General features: G+C 26.8%; 1 protein-coding gene across 6 annotated transcripts in view; it reads left to right on the forward strand.

Moving 5' to 3' along the window:
* Window positions 1–26,768, forward strand: part of LOC114127463 (uncharacterized) — a 155,539-nt gene that overhangs the window by 28,557 nt on the left and 100,214 nt on the right. For 2 of the 6 annotated variants that reach the window (XM_050202620.1, XM_050202619.1), the window contains exons 2-3: window positions 6,985–7,048; window positions 23,352–23,388. The gene's annotated coding sequence lies outside the window, so the exon portion shown is untranslated. The remainder of the gene's footprint in view (window positions 1–6,984; window positions 7,049–23,351; window positions 23,389–26,768) is intronic. The other 4 variants (XM_050202623.1, XM_050202621.1, XM_050202622.1 and 1 more) reach the window with 3 other exon arrangements.

A 26,768-nucleotide genomic window follows, 5' to 3' on the forward strand; every position in this document is an offset into this window, starting at 1 on the left:
AATAATATTAATCATATAATAATTAAACAAGGAATACTATTTATACGTACTAATTTTACTAATAACTTATTAGTACCTAATTAAGCATAAACTGCACTGCCTAATGTATAAGTTGTTTATTAAACGTTCGATTTAATCTGTCTATCGCACATTATGTATTATGTTTGTACCTTCGGGCTTCGGCTTACAATGATATAATATTTACATTTCGGTGTTGAAATCGGTATTAAAACTTTACTACGTTTACTACGACGGTAATGAATGCATATAATACACTCTGTTCTTTCTATGTGTTCAAAAACATTCGTAAATCGACTGTTGTGCGGTATACTAAGCAAATGCACATTATATACACCTACAACAATTCGTTCATATATGTTATTACTGTTATTATCATTATATTATTATTATTATTATTATTATTATTATTATATTATTATATATGGCGTAAACGTTATAAGGGATAACGATTCAAAGAGCGGCTCTAGCTTTGCGGACCTCAACACAAAGAATGCTAATTGTCTACCAATAAACGCTTGGAACACGAAATATAGTGCTAATCCCTTAATCCCTGAAACGTGCTGAAGTTCTGCAGATAGCGTTTCATCCTCCCTCCGACTAACTCCCAAATCCCATACCGCTAAAGGTGTGCCCGACACTACACTACCTATATACATAACATACTCATGTGTTGGTATTGTTGTGTATAATAATTCAAGTACCTATGAAACATAGTATGATATTATGTTTATATATTTCGGTAACTACTACCGCCACTGTCTTGGCCACAGTTGACCATGGATTCGAACCCATATCCCACCACCCTACCCCCTGGGATTCTACCCCATCATTACGATCGGGGGTGTCTGAACTGCGTTTATGGCGCTGACATTACGTGCCTATTATCTTCTGCTAATGGTTGTTGTTTATTTTTCAAATAAATATTTATATTATTGTATAAAGCGTGAAACAATATTTGCGGTTAAATGGGATTAACACTGTAAAAACAAATTGTTTGATACTGCAGTAGTACTGTTATGGTTATTGTAAAATCGATGAGTTCATGTGAATACGTTTCATAAATACCTACCGGAAAATCGTTTCAGGTGATTTAGTTTGACTAAAATTGGCTTTGAAAAATTATAGCATTCAATTACGAAACAAAATTGTAAATAATTAACGCACCGGTTTGATAATATTTTTTTATTTTATTCACATTTAAAATGTTATTATGATCATTAAATTCGCGTGGATAGTATTTAAGGTATAAAGTGATCTTTATTACTTAAGTGATATTTTTTATTAGATATTATACAATTTATTGTTCTCTATTGGCACTAGATTATGTTTTTTTTATCTTACGTTAAATTAGATTAGGTTAGAATAGTCAATAGATCCATACGTTATTTAAAAAGGTTTATTGTATTTATTGTACAGTATTTTCTCCGGTGTTCAAAGCTTACTCCTATACAAATCAAATCAAATGTATTGGTTTAAGCAGCCTGTTTGCCAATTATTTATCAACCCATGTATAATGTATTGATACGGTTTTATCATAAACAGTACCCTTTGATAAGGATATTTTAGCTTTTGGTATAATATTATTTATTTATATGTCTCGCGATCATATTCATGTTGGCCATCACTATTATAGTATAGTTAGGTTATGCTAAATATTCAATTAAAAAATATTATAATTGTTTATGCAGATTTATGTTACCACCGAAATACACAATTCATACTTATAAATAATAACACATACATAATAATTATATCTAAATGTATTAATAGGATATTGATGTACATCTCATATAGCACAAAGAAATTTTTTATACATTTTAATAACTCTAGATCTTTATAATTTTGTTATAAATAATATATGATAATTTTCAAAAATCGTATTTAAAAAATATTAGATTGGGAAAACTTATATTGTACCTAATACCGATGTACCTACTACATTACGTATTTACTTTAAAATATATTGTTATTTTTGATAATTCAACAGTAATTTGCAGTATAATAATTTATTTAATAAGGTATATCATACACATCATAGTATTATACGCATTGATGTACATTCAATCAAATGTTGTGACTTAAGTGCAAACTTCATACTCATAATACTTCATTGAGAAGAAATAGTATTCCTTAACTATTGAATTAATTAAGCCACAATAATTTTTATAAATTATATTAGTTATTTATTACAATTCTACTCATATTTATTTCAAATTTCAGTTATGAGAAAAAAACATTTAATTTGTTTTTCAGTATAATTTTTATAACATTTAAAATATAATAAGTATTATAATATTTTATTGAATTAAAAATAGATGTTAAAATAGAGTAACATAAATTATAATGACAAAAAAAAAACAATTTCTTTTCAAAATTTAAAATACTTCGAAGTTTATATAATCACTGAAAATTACTAGTATTATTGTTAATTAATTGCTAAACTATTGAATTGAAAATTATGTTTACAAGATTACTTACTGATTGGTAGCTTAATTTCCGATGGTAAAATAATAATATCGGTAAGTTAAAATTGGTTAAACACCAAAAATGGCTGCGATAGCGTTTATGTATACTTATAATACTTGTATTTTAAATGTTTATTCGAGTGCATATTAAGCAAAATATGTAACTCCCATTCACCCAATCCTTATATTTTTTTTTTTTTTTAAAGCAACCAACTACTTCAGGTATTATTCAATGAAGTTTTTGTTTTTTTTTTTTTTTTTTTAACTTATTCGTCCGAACCCCTTTTAATTTTCACTTGGCTACACTATTTTATTTATTTTGTGGCCAGCTTTTATTTTAAATAGAAATTGTTGTAGAATTATTGATAAAAAATTTCAATTTAATTTTTTTTTAACTTATAAAGTAATAGGCAATATTAAATTAAACTTCATTATCAATAGTAGAATTCTTATCGTAGACGAATTAATAGTCATTAAAATATACTCATATTCTAAGCTCGTATTTAAGAAAATTTAATATCGAGAATAGGTTTATGCAGTTTGTACTGCACTTTTAATATTTTAATTTTTCACTTATATTTTCACTTTTTTGATTTACCAAGAATAAAATATAATTGTTGAATTAAACATAGAGTTTTGAAAATTAATGGTACGGGAGTTTATGTTTGAGATCATTACATGCATAAATGTCACACAATGTAATAGTTTATCAATATATTACTATCATATCATAGCGTACTTATATGTAAACATGAATGATTTATAATATTGTATCTTTATAATATATATTAATAGCCAATATTTTATCTGAAACATTCGAATACCTATTTATTAACTGTAATATGACATATTATTCTTACAATGATTTCACAAAATAAATAAATCAAAAAATTCTGGTATTTATGTTTTTAAAAATGAAATCTAACTTACAAACGAAATCTATTTATCGGAAACATAAAAAAATACATAATTTAATATATTATTAAGTATTTAAAAAAATACATTAAGGTATTGAAGTTAAAAGGATTTATATCATGTTTAAAAATAATAATAGAACATTATATTAGTTTAGCTAACATAATTATTATAGATTTTTGATTTAATTGTTATTTTTTTGCATTTTCACCCATGTATATTTTAATAATTAAATAGTTTTGTTTAGAAAAACATTTTATTCAAATATACTTATTAAATATAAAACTTCAGGAAAATATTTACTATTAATATAATATTTATTATCAGTCTTTTATAATACAGTTTATATAGGAAGTGAAACATGAAACAATGCACAATATTTTGGGCAGGGTTTTAGTTAAAATTATTCTTTTCTTCTTCTATTTATCATCAATTTTATCGTATAATAAGGCAAAACTGAAATAACAAGAAACCGCTCTATAAATGACATTGACATGGGGTCAATATAATATATTGTCATGTTCAATATAATAGTATTATGCTCCTGGCGTTACATTACGAATATAAATTAATATCAAACTTTTGGAGCTACTTATACATATATAGTTTTGTCATTTCTGTTCACTTCTGCTATTGTTCAATTATTATCAATGAAAATTAATTTTGTAGGTATATACTACTAAAAAAAACTATGTGTAGCATATCTTTTTTAAGTTATTGAATCATAAACTCTAATTTGAAAATATTCTTGTGGTAGAATAATTATAATTTAAATAGAAATTAACGTTTGTGCTTCACAAAAATATAAAGATTGAACAACGGATTTTATTTTTATTTATAATTTTTATTTGTAGGTTGGTTCAAATTCAACCAAAAACCATTGACTTTGTTTTTTTTGTTCACATATTATTTTATTTCTTGTAAAGAATAAATTATAAAACGTTTATTCGTATGTTGAATATTATGTAATACACTAATATGTATACTATTTTTTGTTGAATGTGAGTTCTTATGAGAAATATATTATAGTACATAATATTATTCTATTCATACTTAAGTGTAAATATTTAATACTATCGTTGTTTATGGTTGATCATACATTCGTATACACAGTAATTAGGTAATGAACTGTGGTAGAACCATATTATTCTGAATTCGGATAGTACCTATTCCATAGTTTTGGGTTTATAATAAAAAACCTTATAGTAACAGTATATTATATTGTATACCATCATAATATAATAATATATCACTACATAATATTATTATATCACAGTCGTAGTGCTTATTAATTTGTTTTTTGTTTTATACTTTATATATTATATTTATATTGTTATTATAGACCATATTATAATTTTATCGAATCAGTATACATAATTATTAAAATTTAAACTAAGATAATATAGCAGTTTTAATATATATTAAAATATAATGTAATCAAGAGAAAAGATATAAATAAGAAGAACTTTCATTTCCGTTTTTGGCAGCACGTATATTGCTACATTGTCTATACATATAACTAAAACATTAAGATAATTTTATTTTCAAAAAAATAAATTTAAAAGTTTATTTGCACATAGATTAAAATGCTGCGTGATTCCATTAAATGTGCTGTAAACACACCGCAGCATACCACTACGTAGGTAGTTCTTGTATACTCAGACTGCACTCCAACAATTGTAGACCATAATACACATGAATTAAGTACAATAAACATTTTATTTTAATGAAAATTTGTATCTTATAAACTTTTTCAATTGAGAAATTCGTTTTAAATTGTATTGAGAAAGTGAAAATTTATTGTAGGAAAAAAACTCGTATGAGTAAAATATACTATGTTCGTTAGCCATAAGAAAATAAACAGAAGTATTTTGTATATTTAACACTCATAAATTATAATAAATGTAATAAAAATTATTAATAATGATTCTAAATAATATAAATTATTATAATTGTTCTAATAAATATCCATTACACAATTTATTATCTATTTATATATAATATATATATATCATATTATATTATAATATACTGTATTATAGTATTACAAATGCATGATGAGAAATTGAAAAACGAAAATTTTTCTGACATATTGTATTTTATGAAATTAATTTCATGAATCATAGATGGATAATCAAGGGGAATTGGGAATCGTATATGTTATGTGATGTTTAAAGATTGAGATATCTATTTTTAAAGTCTACGGGAAAGAGGTTTAAAGAGTAATTTTGGTAACCACAGTGCAAGTATTTGATATAATTTTTAAAAATTACTAAAACAATAACCTTCATCAATCACGTATCTGTTACCTACTTACTTAGTCACTAAACAAGAGCTTGCTCTTTTATTTTTTATTTTGAAGGATCATAAATTTAAAATTTAGTTTATGTAAATATCGTGTTATTATATTTTTCTTTCAGATTCTTATAAAAATAATTATAATGTATAATAAATGGTTAATGATTTTAGGAAAAATAAGATTATGAAATAATTCAAATTGTATTAATTAACGTATAACAACTTGTAAACATTTAGTAATTATTACAAATTTATAAAAAAACCATGCGTATGAGTCATTATTTTTTCTATTATTTATATATTTATTATTTGTATTCTATACCTTTGGGTACACTTTATATAATACATAGTTATAAATTATTTGTTACTCAGGCGGAGATATTTCTATATACTCGTAATAATACTATATATATGTGTACAATTGTGATCAATGCGAGAGACTCTTTATACATGTATTATAATAATTATTCACCCCCGAGAAATATGCAAACGACAACTACGATATTATTGTTAATAATACATTTTACTTTACAGCTTTCGGGCTGTGATATGTATAATTAGTTGTATCGAATTATCTGCATACAAATCCACGCTCTCTGTATTAATATATTTCTCGATTAGGTAGGTACATCAAAACAATCGTATAATACTATACATTCCATTTACAAAAATCACTTGGAAATCGACTATTATATCCAAAAAACGCGAATAATGGCATCAGATGCGTGGAGATGGCCGATTAGTAAATGTAATTTTTCATACCTAGTACTTCATTCTTGTTCAATCTCCCATCATCACGGTTTATGGCCAGGTTTCAATGAAACTTCTTCGGAAAACTTTGGTGGTATAGGTAACAGTGTTTTTTTTTATCATTATCGTAATAATTGATCGTCATTATTACTCTCAAAAATGTAGATTAACAATTTATTATAATAGGATAATATTTATTATAAAAATAAGTGACCGCATATTATTACTATTATTTAAGGGGTGTATTTATGAATGATATAAAAAGGAGCTATACATAGATACTATGCACCTTTAAGTCATATCATAATACCTAGCAATCATTTATAATAATATTAGTATAACTACTGTCGATTATGGAGTCACTGACAGTGCACGAGATTAGTTGATGTTGAGCTATAGCGTAGTGTTTGTATACATGGCATGGATAATATATATACATTCATGTGTATTATTTAGGTATACAGTTTATTTTTAGCGCATCAATCATAATGTTGATACAAAATTGTATTTTTATTTGCATTGTTTATTGTTGTAGTCGAATGTAATTGCTGTCACGAACGTTCAGATTAAATGTGAAACACTGAAACATATAATGTAAGGTATGTACATTTTATTTCTAATTAATAAAGTATGTTGATTATCATTTATCTAAATAATAAATATACATACACTGAGATAGATAAGATATACTGGAGCTCGGACTCACCATTCTCACAATGACATAAAAAACGAGCCCTCCCGAATCCTGCTTCCTCCACCATCGAAGGGCAAAACATTTCATTTTTACATACGATGGATGTGTAGTTTTGATTATTTTCGTTCATAGTCCTTAATTTATTTAAATTATTTTTTTAATTCTTTAACAAATTAAATTTAGTAGTAATTAGTCATTACCTTGTTGTATTATCATGATTCGTGATTATATTTAATAATATAATGATGTGGAAAGAAATCAAATTTAACAATAAATTAAAATAACATAAAAAACCTATAGATAAATTTATTGTAATTTAAAAAGAAAAAAATAACACATATTATTTTATAATAATATATTTTATTATTTATTATACAAAAGTACAAAATAATTGTATTTAAATATTATGTATGTCTTCTGTGCGTGTATACATCATTAAACTCCTCAGGAGAGCTGCTCAAGCAGGGATTTTGAAATTTACAATTTACAATGGACATTTTTGCAATCAACATTTTAATGTAATATAAAATTACATATTATTTAATAATGTTTGTCGGGTCAACTAGTTAATATAAATATACAAAAACAAAATCAATTAAAAAAATGTACGAGCAAAGAGCTCAAAAATTAAAAGTGGTGTTGAAAAACGGCGATTAAAAGAAATATAATTACTCAAAAAAGCAGGAAATAATCTAAAGGGAAAAAAATATGTTATGGTAACATCTAATATTTTCCAATATTTTTTATATTTATTTAAATCTAATTAAATACTGCTGGCTTGTTCTAAACAATTTTACATATTATTACACAATTTATAAAATTGTTTTATACTGCAAGAAGTGCAAGGTTAGAATTAGTATTAACTATTAGTTTATAAAATGTTATAACATTATTTTTAGTTTATTTGTATGAATTATTAATTAGATACCTATATAGTAATATTAACTAATAATTATCATTAAGACTGCTTAATACATTTAATCGACAAGGTTTAGTGTTTTATTATTTTATCAAAAAATTTAAATTAATGAATAAATTAAAACCATAATTATTATTATAATACAAAATTCTAAGTATAATCTTCACAAAATTATCATTTCAAATGGCAGGGGGCTGAATTAATAAATAAATACCACCAATAATTATATTCTTGTTGGCCATAATATTTTTAATTTTGTTATAGTATGGCAGCTGATGGTTTATTGTCTTTTTACTTTTTAGTAGTATGAGATAGATAATTTACTTTTATAGACATTTGAGCAAATATCTCAGCGATTATGAATGAAAATAAATCATTACTTACAATTCTTTCGTATTTTGTTGTGTAAAAATGAAATGTTTTGCCCTTCGATGGTGAGGGTAACATCAAACGCGACGGCATGTTTTTAGGGCCAGGTCCGCGCTTCAGTATAATATCTTATCTATCTCAGTGTATACACTATACATATTATGTTACTGATAGTAGAATCATATGAGACCTCCCATTATATTAATATAAGATATTATATTGTATTGCTTTAAAAAAAGTGATGAATAGAGTTCATACGTTAGATTTTTTTTTTTTTTATTATTATTCTGTTGATCAAATTTATAACAAGCAATAAAATTAATTTGTACTACGACACTATATAAGACATAAGATGAATTATATGTTTCTTTAATTATTTTAAGTTAATTGATTAATTTATTTTTAATACACCGGTATAAAACCATAAATTACGTAGGTGTAATACTTAGAACTGAAATTGTTATCATTCTATAAGCATGCATTATAGTTGCTAAAGTAAAATTCTAATAAAATAAATTTTAATAATTTTTTTTAAACATACAATCTATACAATATTAATGTAAAATAATCATGAGCATTAATAGAATAATTCAACAATCCCGCTACAGCATTTCGAAAATATAATATATTAAACTAAAATAATAAAATGTAAAATAATGCGTTTTAAAAATCATTTTAAAGTCAATCATATTATTTGAGTTTATTATATATTATACAATATCCAAGTAGTAAAACATATGATAAACCATGAAAATACTATTAATTCCTAACCCTAGGTAGGTACTGTAAGTAGTATAAGCTAGCAACTGAAGTATTACGCACATATTTGTATACATTTTATTTTTCCTATAAAGTAGTACTGAGTATCTTTGAAATTGTATATTTAAGGCTTCGACCGACCATAACCCACTCCAAATTGTACTGATTATTATTTTCACCGGTAATTTACTATTGTTTTACAATTCGTTCACAACAACACCCCAGTCGACGTCGATAATGTTACCTCGACTGTATTATGTCCTCTATACTTAACGATAACCGTTTGTACAGTATGATGTTGTATCTATTATATATTTATTATTTATGTATATATTATACATATTTATATCGTAGAATCGCACTAAATCGATTTATTCTTTATTTGTCGTTAAAAGTGCCATCACCTATACATTGCCACAGCTCGTCGACACGGTAAAACCGATGGGAAATTAAAATTTAACCACAACAATTATATCGCGTTTACCATCATCGCCGATAACGTCGAAACGCATCATAATATCGTGCGTTTGGTTATGTATTATTATTATTATTATTATAATGCAAATATTTACCCGCGTTGAAACACTCGTTACGCACATTAGTTTTTACGCACGTTCAAATCGTGTTCTCAGAATTTTAATTCATTATGATGAATTAATGCTTGATTGAGTATCGACGGTTGGTATTAACTATTGTTTATCCACAAAAATTATTATTATCAACCGATAGATATTATATTTTTAACAGTTTTTCGAAATTGAAAATCTATGTATTTTATCCATTATTTATAGTCATATTTTTTTTTCTTTTTGCGTAGAAAATATAATTTTTTTCTCACCGTAGGATGTATAAAAGTTTTATATTATGCAGCACCTATATGTAGTATAATATATATTTTAAAATATCGAACGCAGATTGTACTTTAATACGTACAGGTATTTTTTCCTTTGAATCGCTGAGTAGTTTTTGAGAAAACGGCGAACTGTTGAATAAATCGTAAGCAAGTAAAAGTCTTGACCACGAAAGCATTTTTCGATTACTTTTTTTTCAAAGCTTTCAAATAAGTATAAATAGACACCAACGACTATAAACTAATCATAAATTATATATTTGTTTTTATTATTTTTTTTTTACATATTATTATATATTTTATCTGTGTATGCGTTGTTAAAAATAATGTATTAAAATATTTTATGGCTTTTGTTATTTTAATTTTAATACATTGTACTATTGTAGTGTGAGATATTTTAAAAATTCGTACCACAGAGCATACGTGTGTGTGTATAAACTTGAAAATAATTTATGACAAACTAATAATAATATTATGTATTATTACGATTTGTTTTGTTTGTCTATTTTTAGAATATACTGAAATGAAAAAAAAAAATTAAAACTCATCACAAATATTCATTATAACAGAATATTTTTTTTAACGTTTGAAAAACAAAATTAAATTAAAATAGGTTTCTATAATATTTAGTTAATTTATTTTACTATCAACCATTTCTGTCGTGACAAAAAATATTATATTATAGTATTATAAGCAAGCCTACAGCAACAATATATAGCTGCAGTTTGCAGTATACGTATAGTTTTATAGTCAGTGCAAATAATTTATCTGTTTTGACAAAATATACACTGTGTATCCCTTGGCACAATTAACTTTTGTACTACTGTTGTAGTGTTATATGTGTTCCAAAGGTTTGTGACCTTTTTTGAAGGGTGAACGATAAAAATATAATTTAAAAGAATAACCATGTTCACAATAATATATAGAATAGTATAAGAGAGATGAATGTATATATTATAATATATATACTTGTATGTATATATTATTTATTGATATCAGCCATATTGGTTTTTATATGAAAACCGCTGGAGGTAAATAAAAAAAAATTATATGATATTGGACCTTTGAAAGTTTTTCCAGTCGTGCTGGTCGGTCGGCCGCAATTGCCGCGTTGTATACTATCATCAGACATTGTTCGGGTTATGGTGCACAATAAAAATCAGTTCCTATGTATACGTTCGCATTAGTCACACCACGTGAATGCTTATAGATTATGATTTTCAAAACAAAAATTACATATTATAATTTATAATATCAGATTATTGTTTGTTGTTATATTATTATTTTCTAAAAATGAAAAATTCAATTTTTTTTTTTATTATTCCAACGTATACACATTAGATGAAAATATTGTTAATAAAAACCACGATTCCTTTTGTTGTGTTGTTTAAACTGTAACATAGCAAATGCGCACACTCTAGATAGGTCCCACTGATTTTCCGACCACTGGTGTAAATTAAATTTATTTTTTGTGTTCAATTTCCATCTCGGATTTATAACATTTACCGGTTTTTGTCTACCTGTATTTCATTATACCACCATTTCTGATAACAGATTATGATTCTTTAAAATTTTTTACCGTATAGTGTAATTGATTTTTGATCCACAATAATATAATCAATAATCATTTTTGATCCGGAACTAGTGACATTTTAAGCTAAGTACACACAGCACAGTGGTTATAGCAGACTCATATGTTGCAAGTTTGTCCCCACCGTATGGTCACGACTGAAACCTAAAGTTAGATGAATTTTCTATTCATCTACATAAATAGACACAACCCAACACAATATTAACATAAATATTGTCAGTACATTGATATTGTATCTATAAAGTACGTACTTTTATATTAAACTAAACAATTGAGTTAAAGACAAAACATACTATAAATTATAATTACTATTTATAATAAGTTATACAGAATTAATGGTAAATGACAAATAGGGCTTTATACTTAATGTTTTTATTATGTCCTCAGTTATCGCAACGAGACAATGAGTATATAATGTTTAAACTGACAAATATAACCAAAATACAAATTGAATTTTTCAAAATGATGGTATAAAAACCTTAATCTATAAGCTATAATTTTTAATTATGCGATAATTAACTACCTACAGAATTTAGAAAAAGTATGTTATTACTAAAAATTGATTTATATTTATGTGTTATTTAGTTTTCATTATTAAATATTGTTATGGTTTATAGTCATCATAATTTAACCATTATAAAAACAATATTATATCCTGATGAAATATTAATAATTTTTCTTATGATAAAATAGAATATGATGCGCATATAACTTCATATAGTTTTTGAACTTTTGACTTAAATTTAATGATCAGTAAATTGACTTGAAACAGTCGAAATCATTGAAAAATTAAAGTACCTACTTACGAATAAAACCAAATATCGTATAGTTGTACGTGGGCAGGCTATGCTGCCCGCACTAATATACTAAAGTGAACTTAGAGATTGTATAGATACTAGTATCTCTGATTACGATATTATCAGAGGAAAAAAACCGTTTTATTCAAAATGAACGCCGGTTAAGTGAAAGCCATAGACTCGTATAAATGAGGGTTAAATAATTTCAAACTATGGGTATTCGGAAAGCTACGTGACAGCCGACGCCATCCAACAAATAATAGCTTTATCACGCCTGAAAAGTCAGACAACGCGCGTCCAGCCTATCACCCATCGCTGTTTAAATGAGGTAGTAATTTTGTGGCTGTAGTAGTAGTATAGCTAAAATACAGTGAAAGTTTTAAATCGGTAGATCTCTGTCACTGCGGTCTGAGCTTATGGTTATTATCCGAAATGGTCATTAAATCGACTGCCAAACTCGAACGAGATTTGTAGAGATGGTGCCAATTTAAGGGTCAGAGTTTCTTTAAAGGGGAAAATAACCGGTCATTCCGGTGAATTGTCTCTTACAGTCTTAACTTTGACCTCTTTACTCTTTACTATGCACAATATCAAAATTTAACAGCGATAATAGCACACATAAAATTATGGCTGAAATATTTGTTTAATAATTTGCACCAATTATATTTATATTATTATACAATTTATGAGTTGGCATTTCGGTCAGTTATAATGATTAATAATTTTTCAAGCTCAATCGTATCACATAGTTATACAATTTATTACTTTTTATTTGCTTTTTTTTTAAGCTTTATATCTGTAACATATACCTATATTTCACGTTATAAACAAATTTAAATTGTATAATATATACATACTAAATATACATTATAAGTTTATTGAAGCTCACCACAAATCACATGTTTTTTTTTAGAACAGTGAAAGCTATCATATGCTATCCTGAGGGGATCTTAAACGGCTTTCATAGTTTTATTATATTCAATTTTCATAATTAAAGTTTTTCACTTGAAATAGCTATAATGAGCACTTTCGCTACGTCCAAAAATAATACTATGTTTTGTACCTCCTCTGAAATTTTGGGCTCTATATTTTACATTTTTTACTGCATGTAATCTTTAATAATTTTCAATTTTTCTCTTTCATCTCAATTTACATCTACCAGTTGTAGGTACCTATTTATTCTGCATAATATATTTTGTACCACGTAAAATTTTAGTCCCTTTTAAATCAGTGAATTTAATGTTACGCGCAAATCACGATCCACCCCATCTTAATGAAATTCGGTCCGTTTCATATATATAATGGCTTCGTACTTTCAATTATTCTTCTATTTTATTGTACCAACATAAAATCGTATAGGTATCTATTTTTAAACCAAGGTACTCAAGAAGTTTTCTTTTAATCACAATTTATAAATCGAGAAACAAAAATTGTTATTATCAAAATCTGTATAACTTTACATTACATATTATAATATTATATCGGTCGTTATTTTTTGTAAAACTGCATGCGAGTTAGTTTAATATTCGGATCCTTATATAAATTCAAAGGCATATATATATTATTTACCTACACTATAAAATGTATAACTAAAGTATTTCATAATGTTAATATCAATAAAATACGTTTTTAATAATTGTTATTATTGTACACTTAAATTTGAAATTGGTGTATTTTTTAGATCGTGAATATTATACAGTTTTTATACATGAAGTTAATTTTATTTCTAAATTTTTTTTCGGGTAAAATAAATTGCACATAATATAACATATTATTATAGTATAGTTATTAAGACAATAGATATACTTTAACTTCACGTTGCATATTTTATTAAAAATTTTGATTCAGAATCAGTACTCAAATTTGAATATTGTTATTATTTTTGAATTTAGTACAAATTAGGTACTTGGTAATAATTTTAAGTATAAATATAAATGTCACTACGAGGGGAGTGAAGCGAAATAAATATATAAACACCAAATATCCAGTTTCTATATTTTATTTATTTATTTTTTTTTTTTTTGTGACAATTAGATATAAAAAAATGTCATTACTATTGTAGTTGGTACATTTAACAAATACGTTGGTAGCACTGGCCCGGATGCAGAGGAAAAAGCAAAAAAAAAAAAGGCGTAAAAAAGTTTCTTGTTTTTATCAACTTTTTTTTATATACATCGTATTCTTTTCTCCAAAGCGTAACTACGTAGGTATACATACTTCTCCACACACTTATACAAATGAGACTATAATAAGTTCATGAGATTAATGTTTATTTATATTTCTAACGGCATGTCTGTTGCTCAAATCATTTAAAGTCGAGAATAAGTACGTACTTAGACATTGATATTGTATAATAACGTCTATCATTAACTTGAATCAATTAACTACATTTGTTATAGTTCTAACGCAATTATTATTTAAATAATTTTAGGGAAGAAAAGTAAATCGTTCGTCGTATTCGTAAATTATTATAGTAGGTACCTATGACAGCGGCTGGCACTTTGTCACGACTGTTTGGTATATACGGTTACTTTTATTATTTTAATCGTTATACTCGTAATGATTTATGAACAGCGATAACAACAATGGTTGGGTTACTAATAAACTTCAAGTTCAATCACGTTCCAACACAATTTGTGTGTAACCATACAACACTTATGATTGACGGTGTGTATTTCTATTCGATTATCACGACTGCAAGTGAAATGAAAACGTAATAATATTGTATAATAATATTTTAAGCAATGGTTTTTCACTACGGTGAAACGCATTGTAATGCTATTATGATTAATGGTGTAAAGACATCTAATATTTACCACTATCGTATTGTAGTCATACGATATTAATTTTTTTTATTAAATTCGTAAACTGAAGTGTCCGCCTTTATATTGTACCTCCGTAAAGCATAACAAGCCCTTAAACGAGGAAGGAGTGGTGTACAAATTATGAATAAAGTTGCGTTCATACATAAGTAGTATTAATAACACACACATACAATATATGCGTGTACGTATTAATTTATTGTATAATAAAACTTTTAATTCCTTAAAAACTATCTTGGGTATAATATCAAAGCACGCTTTAGAGTCTCGACACGAAGTTTTAGTACTATCGTAGTGTTATCGGTCCATTTTCTGAATTCATTAATATTTTTTTTTTAGTAATAATATTTTTATCACACAGAATTTAATTTTATATAAACAAAATAACTATAATATTAGTGTGGTAAATTATTCTGGCATTTTACAATAATAATATGGTCTCTTTATTTTTCCTTCGAAAAAAGGACATTTGAATTTTTTTTTTTGGTTAATATATTATTATAATATTGTACAACCCAAGGCTCGAGGTATACTCATGCCTTCTTTATACCACATATAGTTGCGCCACTGTTATACCTTAAATTAAAATAAAAGAACTATTAATAATGTCAATATAACATTTTGTAAATAGTCAAATTTAAATTTTCAATCAGTTTTGTAAGTATAAAATAACCACATGAGCAATGCAATTTTGTTCAAAAAGTCATGTTATAATATATACAATTGTTTAAAAATATCTCTTTGGAATTAGAATTTTAACAATATACAATATTGTGTTATGATCTGTTTAATAATATTAAATAGACAGGTACATGGATATTATATTATTCTCGAAAAACTTCCTCAGTAAAATTCAAAATTTCAAAATATCAAATTGTATTTTAAGTGATATATGTAGGTATATTGAGATCGTTTATAATTATGTTTTATTAAATGTCCAATACTTTCGTATTATAGTACAATTTTCAGATTATTTTATGAACTTTTTACAACATCGGTTCTGATTATTTGTAATTTTAATATTCTCTGTACATTATGGCTCTAGCAGCCGCACAGTGGCTGTTAACTTAACTAAAGTGAAATGTAATAAATTGGACTGTGCGCTTATTACGTAGGCTCTTGTATATAATTTGGTCGACGTGAGTAGTACTTTTTTCGTGTTTGATACAAATCTACACGACCGCTGGGCGCTGCGGCCATAAGAAGCAGCGGCTTCCTTCCCGTAGAAAATTATAGGGGTGGTGCGTGGGCAGACCAACCCATAGATTTTCGTGCAGCGATCAAATGCCGTGGTAAATCATATATTATTCTAAAATATATTTTATTTCCCACTGTACATGTATCATGTATGAAATTTACATTGTTACAATTATTACAACAAAATTAAATTAAAGGAAAATATTGTTCGTTTTTATTTTTATATACATTTTTTTAATTTCACGTGTACCAATAAATTTTTTAAATGCATTAAAGAAAATATCATTTCTCGTACACATAAAAATTATTCAGAAAGTATGGCATACGCATTGCCAAATGCCAATACATCTTATAAATTAAAATACTTCTTAATACCTTCATAATCGTTTCGATGTTGCAATATTTTCCCCGTTGCGGAAAATTTTTTTTTCATTTACTTAAAACTTATGAAATTTAACCCAATAATGCGTAAATATATGCAATTTTCACGATTACTTTATCATAATATTTCTATATAATCTACAGAAATGCTATATTGTCTCGTTAAATATTCACTATTCTCGGATATTTCATAATAATAATATGCATTTCGTTAGAAACGAAGGTATAATAATTTGGTTTCCAAGAAAAAATATTATTTTTAGTTTTTAGACAGTTTTCATCTTATTACTTGACAATATGGAATGTGTTCAAAAAAATTTAAAAACAAAAACGAAATATCGTGGCTAAGAAAAAAGTGTTCACAAAATAATATTAGTTACTGATTTCTTTAAATTGATGTGATGCAAAAATGTTATATTTTTTCAGCTGGCAGTTACCTAAAGTGTTATCGATGAATATATATTTTGTTTTTCCGTTGTTTTTACAATCATACAACCGTTTCGTTTAATGTTTACTTTGTAATTTATGGATATTATCATTAGCAAAGAATTCGATGAATTATTAATGTTAACCTAGATTTGAATTTTTACCATCACGATATTAAAACAGTGTGCGCAATTATAAAGGACGACGCAATATGCGGATGTATTGTTTTTCGTCTTACAACAAACGTACAACAAAGAAAATTTTGGTTCAATAGAATTAGTTTTGTGTTGTTAGCTGAGAAATTAAGGTCAATTAATCTGTTATTGAAGTTAAAAGTATAAGAAAATTATCCAGGTTATGTCTTTTATTGATATTTTGATTATAATTATGTTATAGTTATTTAAAATATCACAATAATTTTCACGAATCATATTAAAATTGTAATATAAATTAAATCCTGCTAATTGCTTAAATAATATTCTTACTTTCAAATTCGGTATCAGGTCAATTGTTTGTTATAATGTTTATGCTAAAAATACAAGATTGGTTTTGCTGAACACAAATTTGCTATGTTGACAGTGGAAACAATACACAATGCAAGTTCGTCGTCATGAAATGCTCTTGTTTTTGTGTGTAAAATATAATCCTTTATCATACAACTTCATTTTGTCTTACGGGTGTTTGGATATCTATTGTGAAAATATACGTAAGGTGTTTAATCTAATCATCGACTATGCTGTATTACCTTTACATAAAAAAAATCAAATTTTATGCAAATAAATTATTTGTTAGTCGTTTAATCATAAAGAGCAGCCGAAATCGTCGGTCAGCATGGTAATACTTAAAATATTAATTAAAAATAACGGGTTAGCATTATATTATTATTTTACAGCTCGCTCGGTATCCGTTTACCACCGTCATCGAATCTAACATAAAAGCTCGAAATTCAGTGTCACCCCTCTTCGCGTACTTCAATTTACGTTCGGTGGTGGTGGTGGTGGTGGTAGTGGTGCCCATGAGCTTGTAACCGGGATTTCGTTACTTCCGGATGATATCGATTCCCGGCCGGTTTATGCGAGATGATGTTATCGTCATTGCTATCCCATCGCGAAAACAAAACACGCGATTAAATAATAATATACATCGTGAATATTTTCGACGTGTACCTAACCGCGGTAGTGGTAGGTGCTACGATAACGAGACGTTGAACAATTTATCCACGAGTAAGATGAAAAAAATTCCCAGCCGTAAACGCTCAGTTCTTCTCACTCTTCATTCTCGATATCGTTGTAATAATTCAAATGGCGAACGAACGATTTGTAAGGGCGTGGCGTGGTGGAATAACAATACGACAGTACGACAACGGCCCGTGCGAACTTAATGAATCCTTCGGGGAGTTTTCGATGGGATCCCGCTGCGGCAGCGGTGCCGACGACCGTGGCGAAATCCTATACACATTATATATTATAATATGATATTATGTACGCTCCTTTCGTGTTGTTGTTTTTGTTGTTGTTGTTATCATTACTATTATGATTAGTATTATTGTAAGTAGTATACGAGCTATATTATGCGGTATAGGTATATAATAATAATAATAACAATATGTGCGAGTGGGATTGGGTTCTGGTTTTATTTTAGTTTACCGTTTTCATTCGCCACCCTAGGTTCTCATAAAATATTACTATCACCCGCGTCCCACCGTTTTTCGTGCGTATATATAATATATATGTTTATGAAAAACCGGAAAATTTTCCAAAAAAAAAAACAAAAAAACAAAACTAGCGCGCGCGTAGTATTCCGGCTGCCGCCGCCGCCGCACGCACACCAAGCCACCTCCGTCACTACCACGCACCACCACACTATAATATGATCGCGGTCTGCGGTGGTGTATAGTGAAACGGGACATGATAAATCGCACGCCTCCGGTCACGCTATATTCTGTACATACATTATAATATATATATATATATATATATATATGTACATAATAACGCTTTCCTCCCGTCACCTCCAACCACGACTTCCACGCCCCTCGGTCCGTGTTCGAGGGTCGTACCTCCGGCGTGAGACCATATACCTGTACACATGCATCGTCATCGTCGTCGTAATAGGTGTGCGGAAATTTAAATATACCTATACCGAGTGCTCGTACACACACATAAACATTACATTGTATTGTAATATATTATTATTATACGGTGAGTGACCGCGTATATTCATCATCGTATATAGTCCGCCGCACACTCCTTCGCCTCGGCCGATCTGATTGCGTGTGACCGACATAACGCACAACGCAACGGCGGCGGCGCGTCGGCGTCGCACCTATACCATAATAATAATATATTATAATCCAATACATGCATATTATTATTATTATTATTATTATTATTTAATATCATGTAAGTATATACCGTTGGCGGCTGACCGCGCGTGCAAATACGTGTTTATTTGGCATGGTGACTTTTTAACGATTAAGACATTATGCGGGCGTGTCCGGACTTGGACACACACACGCACACGTAGGTACATATAAATATACAAAAGTTTATATATATATATATTAGGTATATAATAATAATAATAATAATATAATATATTATGACTGCTTGCCGTGAGCAATCCATCTTGCTTGATTACCGTTTAATTTAACGGCGCGCACACGGATAAAAACCAACCCCGTAGCACGCTCGAGTCTAGGTTTATAGTGCCCCAAACACCTACCCCAAGGCCGACCCGGAATCATCGAGAAAAGGTTAAGTATAACAACAACACGGTGAGATAAGGTCTCTCTCTCTCACTCATTCACTCGCTCACTCTGTGTACATAGTGATTATCGTATAAATTGAGCCCGAATCGCGTTTCACGATTATTGCGTAAAAGTCGCCCATATTATAATGAGTATTAGAGGTGGATGGGTTAGTGGGTGGGCAAGTACGAGCTGGGACCAATCTACATAATATTATACGACACGCGTTAATATTGTTGTATATTATTATTCCAAGTTGTGTATGGTATTATATTGTACAATTATTACGGTATTATATTATAATATAGTTGTATAAAAATTAAGTGAGAAAAAATTCACGCCTGTTAGCGGACATGGCAAAATTATCGGTTGAAAACGGCGCGTTTTAGTGTGGAAAAATAAGAATGAAAATAAAATAGTTTTGCCGTTTAAATTGAGTATCTTATCATTGTAAAATTATAATAATACGTGGTGGATGGCCTAGAGTGTGCACGGTGTAATCGACAACTATATATTATGAGTACAACTGTCGAAATAAAACCGAAGGGACTGTTTAGGATTCGACCGGGCTTGTTGTACACTATAGCTGCAGATCAGACTTCAAGTAATTTTCCTTTTTGATTACATTTGCCACTTCGGCCCTCTTACTGCGGCACCTGCCGTTTCTTATTTCTCGAATGAATTGATTTTTTCAACTTATATATACTTCGGTCCAATCTTCATGTCACGACTCACGGACCGTTTCGATAAATTCGATCTGTTGAAAAGTTTTCTGGTACGAATGAAAAATAATATGCACGCAGATAAAAGTGTGCAAACCCTCTCATTAGTATAAATAATTCAATTGAATAGACATATTTTATCCATATACTAATGTTATTTCTTTAATTATCATCATATTAAAAAAGTGTTGATGGCTAAAAAGTTAATTATGAATTTTTTTTAAATGTTTTTTTAAACCTTTTTATTAATTAAAGAATACAATATAAATACGTGAAAAATAAAAAATAAAAATTGTTTTAAAAAATTTTATTTATGGTAAATGTTTCTTATACCTTATGATAATCTTTTTTCTTGGATAGTAATCAAACTTTCATAAAAAATGTCAATTATTCATTTACCTTATTGGGTAATCAGTTAAAATACTAATTAATATTTTTAATTCCGTGTTTGTGGTGGTTTATTTGTAAATTATTGATGATTGATGAAAACGTATTTAGTTAGTATTTTTATATAACTAATTATTACTAACACTAACTGAGTAAAATACATAAAAAATACGATTATTTAATGGTTCGCTAAAATGTAATGGACCTCTAAAAATGATTCTTAATTCAACCAAGCATAAGAAAAGTACATCAATATTGCAATTAAAATGTAATTTAGTAAAAGATAATACAGTTACTACTTCTTAATAATAAATAATAATAATAGTCTAATGTTTATAACCTTCTAATGTTAATTAGAACATTAATTTTTAATCGTCTTAATAACAATTATGACATATGAACACATATGTTTATTGCGCCTATTTTCAACAAAAGATTTTTAAGACCTAATAATGAATAATCATTAACTAATTAAATCATATTAATTTAAAGAAATCTCATTTTCTTAGTAACTATAAAAAAATATATACTAAAATATAACGTCTGAATGTTTTATACACATTTATTGTTAAAAGGCATTTTAAGTACAAAACAGTCTCATAGGAATTGCAATACTTATTGTTTAGGTATAATAGCTTCTATAATATACAAGTTGAAAAACTTCATCGTCTTGACAAAACAAATTTTATCTGAAAATCCAGTTTTAGTTCATCGAAAATATATTGTATTTTAATATTATTTGTCATTTTGTACTGTTTTCAATAATAACTGTAAGAGAAAAGAAAAAAAAACTATTGTTTTTATATATGTTACCATATTTTTTTACCAGTATCAAATTCAAATAAGGTTCTAAAAAAAAACATTTTTTACTCATGTATATATACTATGTTTTATGTATACATGATCGATTTCAAATCGACCCGACCTTATATTCAAAAACTCAACTCCCAGTCGGTTGTAGATGAGGAAATCATTTTACTAAATGACAATAGGACATCCCATTTACCATGTTATGTTATTATTATTTATTTTATCTATCAAAATACGGCGCAAGAGAAGTAATAACCGTATAAAAATTCCAATTCGCAATTTAATAAGCCAGTATTAAACAAAAATGTTTTTGGATATCTGACCTAAATACGTATTTCATATTATTGTATTAAATTATTTTTAATTTTTTAACAATACAGTTTTAGTCCAATTACACAGATATATTACTGTATTACTATTTAATATTTTAATTCTCTATTACAATAGTACATATCTATTCGTTATAATCATCGTCGTTGTCTGATTAAAGTGTAAATGTTATGGATATACATATATAATTTTATAATATAAGCCATAAGGTTATAACGCCTATAACAGTGATTTACTAAGTATGCTAACCGTCATTTATTCGATGTTATTAACAATGAATAAAAATATTAAATTCAAATAAACTTTAATTTTTGTAATTTTTTTAGTTAATCTAAGGATAATTTCAAGTTCTTAAATTTTTATTCAATTAAAGGAGCTTTCTGTAGCGAAACATACTTCTTTTTTCAAATGAAAACCATATTTTTATCTTAGATATATAAATTATTAATGATGATTGTGTTGATAACTTTGATGTTTATTAAATATAAATTAAAGGACAGACAAGTATTTTATTATATTATGTTAATATTAATGATACTATTTCATAATAATAGTTTTAAAAGCTAATATGGGTGCTTTGATAATTTGAAAATTATAGTAATTTTTGTAATTAGCTATGAAGATTTTATAAGGTATTAGAAATTGTATTATTATTCTAGTATATATATATATTTATTAAGTTCTAGATTATAATAAATTATATGTTTTTTTTTATATTTTATACATAATAGGTATATATCCAATATTAATATTACCTATTATACTTTACACATTAAGTTTAACAACTCAGAAATTACTCGATTACTCATTTAAATTTTTATTTAGATGCGTTAACATGTGTTATATATTGTTAACAGCTAAGAGACATTTTAAAATAAGAATTGTATTAAATGCATTTGAAAAAACTTTGTTCATCATTTTTGAATCACTTACTACTATAATATATATGACTATATGAGTGTTTCATGTATTATTATGAAATATCATCATACAATAACTATAGAGTTTCAAATTTAGCATAAAAAGATTCTGTTTTATTTTTCGATAGCAGATGATGTGGCGTTCGAAACTAATACGTATGTTTTATTTTTATTTTTAGAACATTTTCAAAAACTACGGAAAGGACTATTTGTGAGGTGAGTTTTACAATACTAAACTATGTTATTAAGTGATTATTCGTAAAGACAAAATATTTTATTACTAAATAATTTCAAATTTTAATTACTAAAGAGATTGAAATGGGCAATAGGCGTGATTACATTTTTAGAACATAATAATATGATGATATTAAACATCGAATTCTGCTACAATTAAAATATCCATTGTGCAATATGTATGGTATTATGTTTATTTACGTATACAGTATAATATTGTTAAGTATGCGTGTATTGTAGTTATATTTTTATTTTTTAAAAATAAGTATAAGTACCTACAACGGATAGTTTCCCATGACTTCTTTAATTTTTACATTTTATTAAAATATAATAACGAGTACTACATAAAAAGTACATTACATGCAAACAATAGGTACCTATATACGTTTGGTTTCTATCAAAACATAGCCTCCCAGTTGAATTTATTTAAAATTTAAATATCTACTCAAATCGTATGCATAATAACAAAACTTACTATTTTATATATTTTTATACTATTTTTCAATGTAAACAAGCTGCAATGCATATTCAACAACCACATGGATGCATGTTTTGTTTGTCTCACAAACTATATTGTAACATACATGCAAAATTGTTTTATTTGGCATCCCCAACTTTTTTACGAAATAGGTGCCTACTTACACTTACACTATTGGATTTACTTGCTCGCTGATTTTACATACGCGTATTCGTTTCAATAATACACAGAAATTCGCAATAAAACGTTGATTTTTGGCAATTTGTATATTTACTTTAGTGATTTTTACCGCTTGTGCACATATGGTACATGGGACGAAGATGAAAATACACCAGAACGTACAACGGTAACGGGTGATGGTGGATATGGATTTTTGGTTCGGTGGTTATAATATGGTGGCATAGGTGGCGGCGATGACGCCGACCCAGATTGCGCTTTGCCAAAGGATATTTTATTGCTCTCGTCCCCGGATCTGGCAAGGCGACAGATTCACAAATCATTTTTTTCTTTTTCGTTCTCAATGCCTACAGAGGTTTAGATAAAAATAATATAATAAGTTATATATCAATATTGCGTTTGGTCAATTGTATTTTATATCATATATACCTACCTAAAGTTATACGTAGGTAATTATTTGATTCTATCAACTGATCTCATTCATAAATCATTTGTGGTCACCCCAAATTATTTATAATAATAATATTATTGTGTGTTAACGAAATCATGACTTTGTACGGCAAATTTCTAATAAAAATATCGTTTCCCATATTCTTTTTTTCTAAAACCGACTACCTATATGCTATTGTGTAAACATGTTATTATGAATAACAGATTTCAAGTTGACTATGCATATTAAGTGACGACAGTAAACGATAAGGATTTAAAGTTAAAACGTACTTAAATATAGAACAGTACCATAGAATTTATTTATGATCCTGTCCAAGTTCAGAAAAATTATACGGAAATCTGATTCGATAAAGTCACTCATTGGAAGATTGTATTTAGTCATTTCGACGAAAATATTACGAAACGTATTTACTTTTTACAATCACAATCACTAAATATCCACGTTTTTTCATAAATAAATTAAGTGTACATAAATAATTTACAATCAGACATTTCCAAGTGATGTTTTCATTGGGTTACCGATAACACTGTAAACGAATGTATACATGTATACCTACTTATTTTTGTCCAAGCATGTCGAGATACAATTTAATTATATGATGAATAAAACTCTTAGCTTTAAATTAACCTTACCATTAAGTTTGGTAAACATAAATAATATTTCGATTTTTAAGCATTAAAAAAAATCTAAAACTCATTTGAAACGTAACGTTGAATTTATTTATTAAAAATGACAAACTTATTTTTTTCAATTCAATATTACTTAATAAATATAATATTATCTATTTTTGAATATTAAAAAATATTACATATCTTTTTATTCTCCATATTAAATATAAAAGTTGTTTTAACTTTCAAATTATAGTTTAAAATTATATAATTATTGTGAAATCGCAAAATAAATATTTATTACTTATTATTTTAAAGTTTAAATGACAAGCTTGTTTTGAATTATTAACAAGGATTATTTTAAAAATTGAAAGAGTTTTTTAAAAAAAAATCTTTTCTGAAACTATGTGAAAGTATACTTTTTTGCTATTCAACGTTTATGGGAGTTCCCACAGTATTCTAAAAACTGTTTTTAATTCGATATTCGTTTAAAAACGCACTCTATTTTTACGGGATCTTATTGAATTATTATTATTTAACAAAAATAATAGTTGTACAAATAATTTAAAGTTTTCATTTGAAAATATTATAATATATAGTAGGTATATACAATAATATAACGAATATTGTAGTTATCTGATATAGTATGTCAAATTGATATTCGTATAATTACCTATATAAATATGAACTCAAAGTTAAGAGTTTGATGTTTAATCCCATATGTTGTGTATACGGCTTTTTATGGCTGGTATTGCAAATGTATATATATATATAAATTATTACGTATTACTATCTACTAAAGTAGATATCTGGTCTAACCAGGAACAGCATTAAGTATCCGTAACGAAATAGAAATGGGACCTATTTGGTAAAATAAGTTCTGGCAGGCACTACAACATAGGGAACTTAAGCGTGATCTCCCAAACATATATTCTCCAACTGAATTATACTCAAGGGTTTTCTTTTCCATCAGGATCTTCTTTTTTTCTCCTTCCAAATTTTTTATACAACAAAAAACGATTCGTTTAGACAATATACGCATGACCTGTATACTAAACTCATGTTTTCATTTATTTAAGTAAAATGTCCGACTGACGTTATACCGACTAATAATAAAATATTGACATTACAATAATACAATAAAACAAGACGTATAAGGTACATGTAGGTACAATAAAATATATAAAACCAAGATATTGTCTTATTGTTTATTTTTCGTTAAATTTAAATGTTTTTATTAAATAAGATTATTATTATATTTTATAGTCAACTTATTAAAATCAAATTTCATTTAATTATTGTTATCGTCAACTTATATAACATTATATTTTACATATTATATAATGCTGAAATTAATAACTTAATAATATGTTATGTTTTAATATGAGTGAAATGTAATTAGAATGATCACAATATGCCTTTATCCGTGAAACAATAAATTATGGAAATCTAATGTTCTTAAAGTTTTCAGAGAATATAATACAAAACAAAGGACGAATGATTAGTTAAAATTAATAAAATAATTACATTACGGATGTATACTAATAAATTACGTTTGATTGTGCTAATTTCGCTCAGTAAACGATAATAGAAAATATAATAATACAGTATTCTGGCTTTATACGCATACGATACTATTAATAAGTTT

The sequence above is a fragment of the Aphis gossypii genome, chromosome 3, assembly GCF_020184175.1.
Source record: "Aphis gossypii isolate Hap1 chromosome 3, ASM2018417v2, whole genome shotgun sequence".
Classification (NCBI taxonomy): Eukaryota; Metazoa; Arthropoda; class Insecta; order Hemiptera; family Aphididae; genus Aphis; species Aphis gossypii.